Source organism: Cygnus olor, chromosome 2 (assembly GCF_009769625.2).
Source record: "Cygnus olor isolate bCygOlo1 chromosome 2, bCygOlo1.pri.v2, whole genome shotgun sequence".
In the NCBI taxonomy this organism is placed as follows: Eukaryota; Metazoa; Chordata; class Aves; order Anseriformes; family Anatidae; genus Cygnus; species Cygnus olor.
In genome coordinates, this window is record NC_049170.1 from 148,448,730 (window position 1) to 148,457,419 (window position 8,690).

Below are 8,690 nucleotides of genomic sequence, written 5' to 3' on the forward strand. Positions count from 1 at the left end.
ATTTTTCCTCTTTGTGTCTCTGTTACAGCTTACACAAGACATATGTTACTCATCGTTCTTCCTGCTGCATCAGGAGCATTCACAAAAATCAGGTGCAGCCATAAGAATATCTGTGTCCAGAAGATCGTTCGCATATGACACTTTAATCCAACCCAATCATTCCCATCTCCTGGTCCACAAACCTCAATTAACTTTCCAGAGCCTCTTATACAGGCTGTTAGCACTAACCACAGACAGCACATGGGTGATCCAATATATAACAGAGTACTTGCTCTACCAGCAATCTTAGAAAGAATTTAACTGCATTTCAGTTCTTTTTTTTTTTTTTTTTTTTTTTTTTTTGCATTTCAAGTCCATAAATCTGACATGCTCCAAGACATTTCTTGACACTTTCACTCATTTGGAATAGTACTTTCTCTCAGCTAAATTAATAGCTTTGCCTGAGTAAGCTTAGTATGAATGGAGAGGAAAGGGAGAAAAGAGGAAGAGCTTCTGGCTTTTAAACTTAGGCTCCAAGTAAGAGAAAACCTATAAATACAGAAGATTTGAACTGTCGTGCTCTTCTCCCCTTCCCACCTCAAATAAATAAAATTCCAGCAGAAAAAAAATAAAATAAAACGCAGATTCATACAGCCTGAAGAGGAGATTTCCTTTAACCTCTTAATGGGCTGCATCCTGAGGTCTGTCAGTAGCATCACGCACACATCCCCATTATCCACCATGAAAGATCAAGCAGAGAATGAGGGAGAGAATTGATTTCCTGTCCACAGAGTGGCAGCTCCAGCAAAAGTCAATGTTATCTGGAGAACTAAAGTGGAGCAGGGCACTTTAGGATAAAGGCTTAATGTTTTATCTGCTCACATAAATACTTTCAGATAAAAGAAATTGGATTTAAATAGCATTCCAGCTGTGACACAGACTGACAAAAGTCAGGGAGTGCCAAAGATAAGGTCACATCCTTTACCCTGGGGAAAAAAAAAAAAAAGAAAAAAAAAAAAAAGGAAAAGCCCTGTTCAAGTAAAGATTGATCCATCAGCTTCACCTGTGAGTTGTTTATCACACTATAAGCCTTGTGTCCAGATCCACATGAGCATGTGACGGCAGGAGACAGATTCACTCTTGGAGAAACCAGTTATGAAAGAGTCATGTTTCAACACAAAAGCTTTTTCCTGAAGATAAGCTCTTCCTTTGGAAGCATTGACTTAGTTACCAACTCAGCATGAGACCTGAACAAACCCTTCACAGGGGTCTGCTGGGTGCAGGCCTTGTAAAACATGCTCACTATATCTGGGCTTTGACTAAAGGATGGGCTTTTCTTCCTCAGGTTTGCTTTTAGCAGCATGATTGCATTTCTCTGCCCTCTGCCCATTTAACTCAGTCATCTCTTTGTGGGTCCAGCTTCTGTTGGCAAAATTCCCAACTGGCTTTACTTGATTTTTTTTTCTCTTAAAAAGAAGGAACAATCCTCAGTTCTTACCCCTGCATCATCTGGCAAATGTCAAATTGTCATTTGCTGAGAATTTGCACAAGGGAAGGTTTTATTAAGTTGCAATGAGAAAAAGGAGGAACACATCAATTTGTTCCTGAAACTTACCATGAATATTGGCTGAAGGTTGTGAAATTCTGCCAGCCTTGACCTCGTAGAACAAGAAAGAAATCTCAAAAGATGTAGCGGGTAAGTAACTAAAAACATGCGGGTAGAGAGGAGTTTACTTATTTCAGAGTGCTTTTATGAACAAATACAAAGAATGGAGAAAGCCAGAGGTAGGACGTGTTCCCTTATATACTGCCGTACATGCCTATTAAAATAATTCAGTACCAACAGGGATCTGACTTAGATATGATCATAAGTCATTTTCAGTAGTTCCCACAGGTTGTTTCTGACAGTTCCCTGGGTGAAGACTGAGTCAGAAGAACATCTGAGCACATGCATAACTCTTAGCAGGTGTCTGCTCCTGTTGAAATGTGTACGACTAAATTGCTTTAATGAATGGGAACTTCAGTAGCTGTGTGAAGTAAATGGGGAACACTCCTAACCAGTGAGCAGTATGGCAAATAAAGACTGAAACTACCCAGACAATTTATCTAAGACTTCTCTTATTCTTGAAAGGTAACATTAAAGGCATAAACTTTATCTCTGCAAGATAAATGTCGCATTTCTAAGACTACATCCTGATCCTGTCAAAGTCAACATGAAAAACGGGTACAGACAAAAATTAAAATGGAATAAAGGACTTGATACAAATCACAACTGTATAGTATCTCAACCCTGAGCTTAGTGACTCAAAGTTACCACTGTTTCACAACATTGACAAAGGTTCCACTCAAATATTTTTAAAATAAAAGCACTCATAATTTCTCCTTTTATCAATGGGAAAGAATTAGGCCAAATCACAAAGATAACATTCCCTTCAAATGTTATTTTTTCCTGGGAAAAAAAAAAAAAAAAAGGCAAACCCTTCCATAACAGACATATTATGGTCAGCACAGTTTCTTACATTGCGTTGCATCTTAAGCCCATGACCTTCTAAAGGTCAGAAGATATGGCTGAAATATAAGTTTTAAATACTAGTATAAATAATGTCAACACACATGACTGCTAAGGTGTGAGTTGACTACAGTCCGTTGAAAAATGGCTTTCAGCCACTTAGTTATTGACCAAAACAAGTACATAGGAAGTTCAGAAAGGAATTTGACAAATTTATGAACAGGTACATGAAGTGATACTGAGAGGTCTAGAAGGGATAATAAAAGGACTAAACTTACATGCTCTCCCAAAAGAATATCTTCCCTGCCACTGCTGGAGACTAATATTAGATTAGAATGACCATTTGTCTGAGCAGTATGCTGTTCCTTATGTTAACATTTATAACTATCACAGTTAATTAAGCCTAGTAAAACAATTCCTAGAGGCCAAAACCTCTGTCTTCAAAAAGCTTGCATTTTCCCTGGTAGGGAAAAACAGCAGTATGCATGCACACACACTGGGATGTCTAATAGCTCAATACAGGTTTCACAGAATCACAGAATCATAGAATATCCTGAGTTAGAAGGGACACACAAGGATCATCCAGTCAGACTCCTGGATCCACACAGGACCACCCAAAAATCAGACCATGTGTCTGAGAGCGTTGTCCAAACACTTCTTGAACTCCAGCAGGCTCAGTGCCGTGACCACTGCCCTGGGGAGCCTGTCCCAGTGCCTGACCACCTCTGGGTGCAGAACCTTTCCCTAACTCCCAGCCTGACCCTCCCCTGTCCCAGCTCCGTGCCATTCCCTCGGGTCCTGTCGCTGTCCCCAGAGAGAAGAGCTCAGCGCCTGCCCCTCCGCTCCCCTCGTGAGGGAGCTGCAGGTTGCCATGAGGCCTCCTCTCAGCCTGCCCTGCTCTGGGCTGAACAAACCAAGGGACCTCAGCTGCTCCTCATTTGTCTTCCTCTCTAGACCCTTCACCATTTTTGTAGCCTTCCCTTGGACATTCTCCAATAGTTTTATATATTTTTTATAAAGTGGTGCCCAAAACTGCACACAGTACTCCAAAAATATTACATCAACAGGCTTTTCTTGATCAACTAAATGGGTGACCTTGTCATTAAAGGAAATTAACTTTGTTAAGCAGGACCTTCTCCTCGTGAACCCTTTGAACGTGTTTGTTGTGACCGATGACCACATTGTCCTTCTTCTGTTTAAATGTTTAAATGTTTTAAATGTTCAGGTTTTATAAATATTTCAACTTGTGGAGGCCTGATGAATCTCCAGTGTGATGCACACTCTTTCAAAGTTTTGCATACCTAGGCAGTTTTATGGTACATATATCCTGTTTTGCTGTTATCTTTTGCAGACCTCTCTGGATCAGTCCACAGACTCCCAGGTGTCCATGTGCTTCAGTTGGAAGCCTGACCTATAGCACATCTATATTTTGTCTCTGCACTTTGGGACAATGGTTGTAGTTCAAAAGTAAAACACCTGAATACAGATACCTACTGGTGAGCGCATAATCCCATTAAGGTCACTGGAGATCTGGTAATCAGTTCAGTTGCCTGAACATTGGGTTTTACTGCCACCAGAGATGCCTATGTCTGGGCCCTCTGTGGTCTTGGAGACACAACACAAGGCTTGCAGGAGACCAACTTGGAGAAACAGTTGGAAGTCAGACAAAGGCAGAATGCCTGAAGGCGTTGCAAGCAGCCCTTAATGCCAAAAACAACTGAGTGATACCTATGGTCAATAGATTCAATTAAATTTAGGGAACAATTTAGCTCATATTGAAAGAGACTGCTACTATTTAGTTAACTGAATGATGCCCTGAAGTTTAATGACAACAGTCAGTGTGATTCATTTGCCTAAACAAAAGTGCATGGTGCCATTCAAGTTGTCCCAGGGTATCTGGGATATCCACACAGGGCTGATAAACAGATTTGTATCTATCTGGAGTAGCAACAGTATGCAAATGTACCCTGGGCATCTCAGATATGCTAAAACCATATCAAGAAGAAGTTGACTCCTCCCCTCAGTCTTCTGTAACAGATGGACACTTCACTCACAAATATACATGAAGTTTGCATACTTACCCATTGCGTGGAATCTTGTCCAGAATGCCCTTCTTTGGTGGTAAATGTCCATCCAAAGAAACACAGTAATACTGTGACCCACAGATCTTTGATGAGTTCACTTCTAATGTTCCTAAACGTAATCTGTCTCCACAATATGCTTTAAATATGCTGGCTGTAGACAATAAAGCATTGCCTCCATCTACACTGCCTCCAAAGACACATTGTTAGCATCTCATGGATGGATCACTGGAATGAGGAGTTTGGGAAGAAGATAATACCTACAGTGGAGCAGATTTTCTGTGTACATAGCAGAATGGATGCATTTTTATCAGTAGTGTCTAATCAGTCTGGATGATTGCACTGAGTTAGTATACTGAGTATTTTTAAAGTCTAAATTGCATGCTGCCACTGCACAGTAATTCATATTTCAAGTTAAATGCAATTTAATTACAGCCAAATATTTCAGGACAATTTCAGTAGAAGATTTAGTGCTGAATTCTATCATGGAAGATCAAGACTGAATCCACAATATATAATCCAAGACCTGGTCTTTACCATATGACATATGGTTCAGAGTATCATCAGTTTAAGCAAATACTGTCACTCTTCAGGTACTTGTCCCTTTCTGTTGACTCAATGGACTGTGGATGCATAGTGGAAGAGTCAGACATCCTTATTTTCTTTTGCATTTCTCTGCTTTCTGATTAGCTGCTTTATATTTAAACAGAAAAGCAACTTAGTAAAACACCACAACAGTTTTTGTTTTGCTTCCACTTTCAGCTGTAGAAGTATTGCCTATGAAAAACAAAAGAGTTTTCTATCAAAGAAGAAGAACATTGTACACAACACTCCATCATCTTTAAAACAGGCCATGTTTTCTGACGGTCTCCATCCCTGCTCCTTCATGGCTTTATTCCATGGGAAGAGAAACAGAGAGAAGATTGATCTTGTGAGGCTCCAAAAGCAAGAGTGTTTGTAGAAAAGGAGCAGTTGCTTATTATGACTTTCCTGATCTGTCAGAGAAGAGCACATGGTCAGAACAAGAGAAGTCTAGCCAGGCAATAAATATGGAGTGAAAAAATACATTAACACACTCACTTACCACACACAATGTCACATAAATCATATGGAATACCATTCTCTCAGGCTGAACTGTAACTGAGGGTGGCAAGTTTAACTTTCTACTCATTAAGACTGTTTGCATGTCTAAGAGCCTGTTAAGAGCTGAGATGAGAAGTTGACCTCTTTTCTATACAGACCTCTGCTGAGGGCAGCAACACCCATATTTTTCCCCAGTGTTGGGCAGGGGGTTACAGACAAGACACACATAAATGTTGAGTTCTCATTTGGATGCTATGCTCTTTCTTCTCGATTGTTTTCTTCCTATACAGTAATTTATGTAGGTGGAAAATAAGTATTTATTCTTTTTGTATATAGAAACATAGCAGCCAGACTCCACAAACTCTGCTTGTTTCTGACCTTAGAAGGAAGTGAGAGCCAGTTGGGTTAGAAAAACAAGAAAGGTCCCTTTGTTGACGCTTGATACTGATTGCAGCCACGAAGGATCATTGTGTATATTCAGATGTCTACTCTGCAATTTCATAGCATTATCCTCTGACTTGCCTTCTGATTATGGCTCCAGCCAGAATCTTTATTCCATCCACAATTACAATTATTTTCTGTTTCAAATTCTCCTTTCTTTTCTTTTCTTTTCCTAAACAAGTTAGGCCTCCTGCTTATCCTTTATTTGAACAGACAAAAGAACAGTTGAAGCCTCCTTTTTCCTAATCGCTCCACTACAGCTGCATGCCCTCTCTGTAAAACATACCATTGTGGTATATCAACAGACATTTCTTATATTATAGAAAAAGGTACCTTTAAAAAATAAAATCATAAAGCTGTTCCTACTAGTGTCAATGAGCCATGAAATCCCTCTTGCAGGCATATCTGTGATATACTTGGGTATTACAAATAAAACAGAATGCCCTACAGCTTCTGTTTATTCTAAGAAAATTAACCTTCCCTCCTTTGTGGCTAAATCCTATGAAGCTACCAACACCACTTGCTACATACAGTTTCACTTCTGACTTCTTGGAAGGGAGATTTGTCCCTGTTCAGAAACAGTCACCTAGAATGCAATAAGTTCTTTATTATGTTCGGTGCAAGGATAAAACCCAACAGAAGCTTTAGAACTATGAATAAGATAAGATTAAATTTGGTTTATTGGCCTGTTCCCCCAGGAAGAAGGAAAGATGAGAGCAAAAGGAATTCAGACAGTTCATTCTGGCTTGCACGTTGTTATATGTACTGCAAGCTCATATTTATACATAATCTGAATTTCTGCGGGGCTACAGAAGTGTACTGTTAAGAACTCAAAAAGGTACTCTCATAACAAAATGAATAGGCCAGCATTTCCCTTTAAAAATCATGCAGCCTCTGCTTTCCAGTTTCTGCATCTCCAGCCTGCATCCCTGCAATTCTTATTTGCATTCCCAAAGCATAATCCTACTCTTTTTACACACAAGTAAAGCTGCGGTGAATTATTATTACACAAATGAATGAGGCTTCCAGGAATATGTCATAAAAAATCATAGTAACTATATTATGGTATATGCATAATACCATACTATTTACAGATAGACCATAATCCTCATTCTGAATCATTATGGTCTATCATATCAACACAGCTTTTAAGCCCTGGGAACAGAGAGACCACAACAGTTCCCCTGGAGCCAGCCTATAGTACTGCAAAATACAACTGTTACTTGGGGACAACTTCAGCCCATAAATTCATAATTGCTGTTGGGGGGGGTGGGGGGGGTTATGTTGTGTTGTTTTGTTTCAAGGAAATCACTGAAAAAATATAATAAGCACCCTTGTGAAAAGCATAACTGCCACTATTTTTATATACGCTACCTCATTGCATTAGTCTACATCATGGAATAATAGAATTTCAGACTCATAAAATCCAAGGGATATCTTATTGTAATTCCTTTGCATAGGTATTCAAATTATACTTGAATCCAATTCAAATGCAAATTATACTTGAATTCCTTGCAAGTCAGAAGTTTGGATGCCGATTTTGATGTTTGTCAAGATTTTATGCAACAATGTTATAAGTGTTTTGCTTATTTGTTTATTTTAAAAATATGAGAATAGTCTTAAATTTGCCTTTAAAAAGGCGAAAGTGTCCCAACTTGCAACTTTTGTAAAAATGCATTTGGATGTGTAAACATCACCTACTCTGTAAAAATGCAAACGTGCTGGTTAAGTGTGACAACTCATCACTACTGAGATATTTGGATCAGTAAGATTGAATTCTGCAAGTAATAGCGTGGGGTTTTTTTATGACAAAAAGTCATAACAATAATACCTTACTGCCACAATCCAGAAAAGAGTAAGCTCCAACTGTTTAGCTCGTGCACAAAGTTACACATAAGTTATTATATCCAAGCCTGAAGCCTGAAGGTTTACATTTGCCATTGCCATTGACCCCTAAGTAACAGAACACAAAGAGTTTAAGACTTCTTTTTTTCCCTAGGAAAGTCATTGTGGTTATACTCTGACTACTTATTAACCAAATGTTGTGCATCACTCCACCCTAGCACTTCACAGTTCCTCCTATCTCCTAATCATTTCTCCATATTCCTGGTGACTACAGTCCTTGCGGTTTTGCCAGGAGCATGTCTTGTGGTGAGGCACCCTGTCTAGGCTTTGTTTTGCAAATAAATTTATTTCCTCATTTTACAGCCTTATACATCATTCTTCATTTTGCAAGCAGGGTGGGGACCCCTGTGAAGATGAGATGGGCATCTCAGGAGGCTCTCCAAATGAGCAGTGTTTTCAAATAAATAAATCACCCTGGAACTCAGAGTTTCCTTTACAGACTCTTGTGCACACACACAAATGCTCGCACTTCCTCCCTCCATCTAAGGCTTTCTTTGTTCCCTGTTATTTCTCTGCTGATGCAGTATATCTACTCGGCTCCTACCCAGGTTCTCACCCCACTAAATCGCTGGATGTTGTTTTCTCTTGACCTTTGGGAACCTCACAAAACTTAACTCTTTCCTTTTTTCTTTTTTTTAAGCAATTTTAATGGTGGCCTTTTTTACTGTTCACAACCCAAGACAAGAGAATGT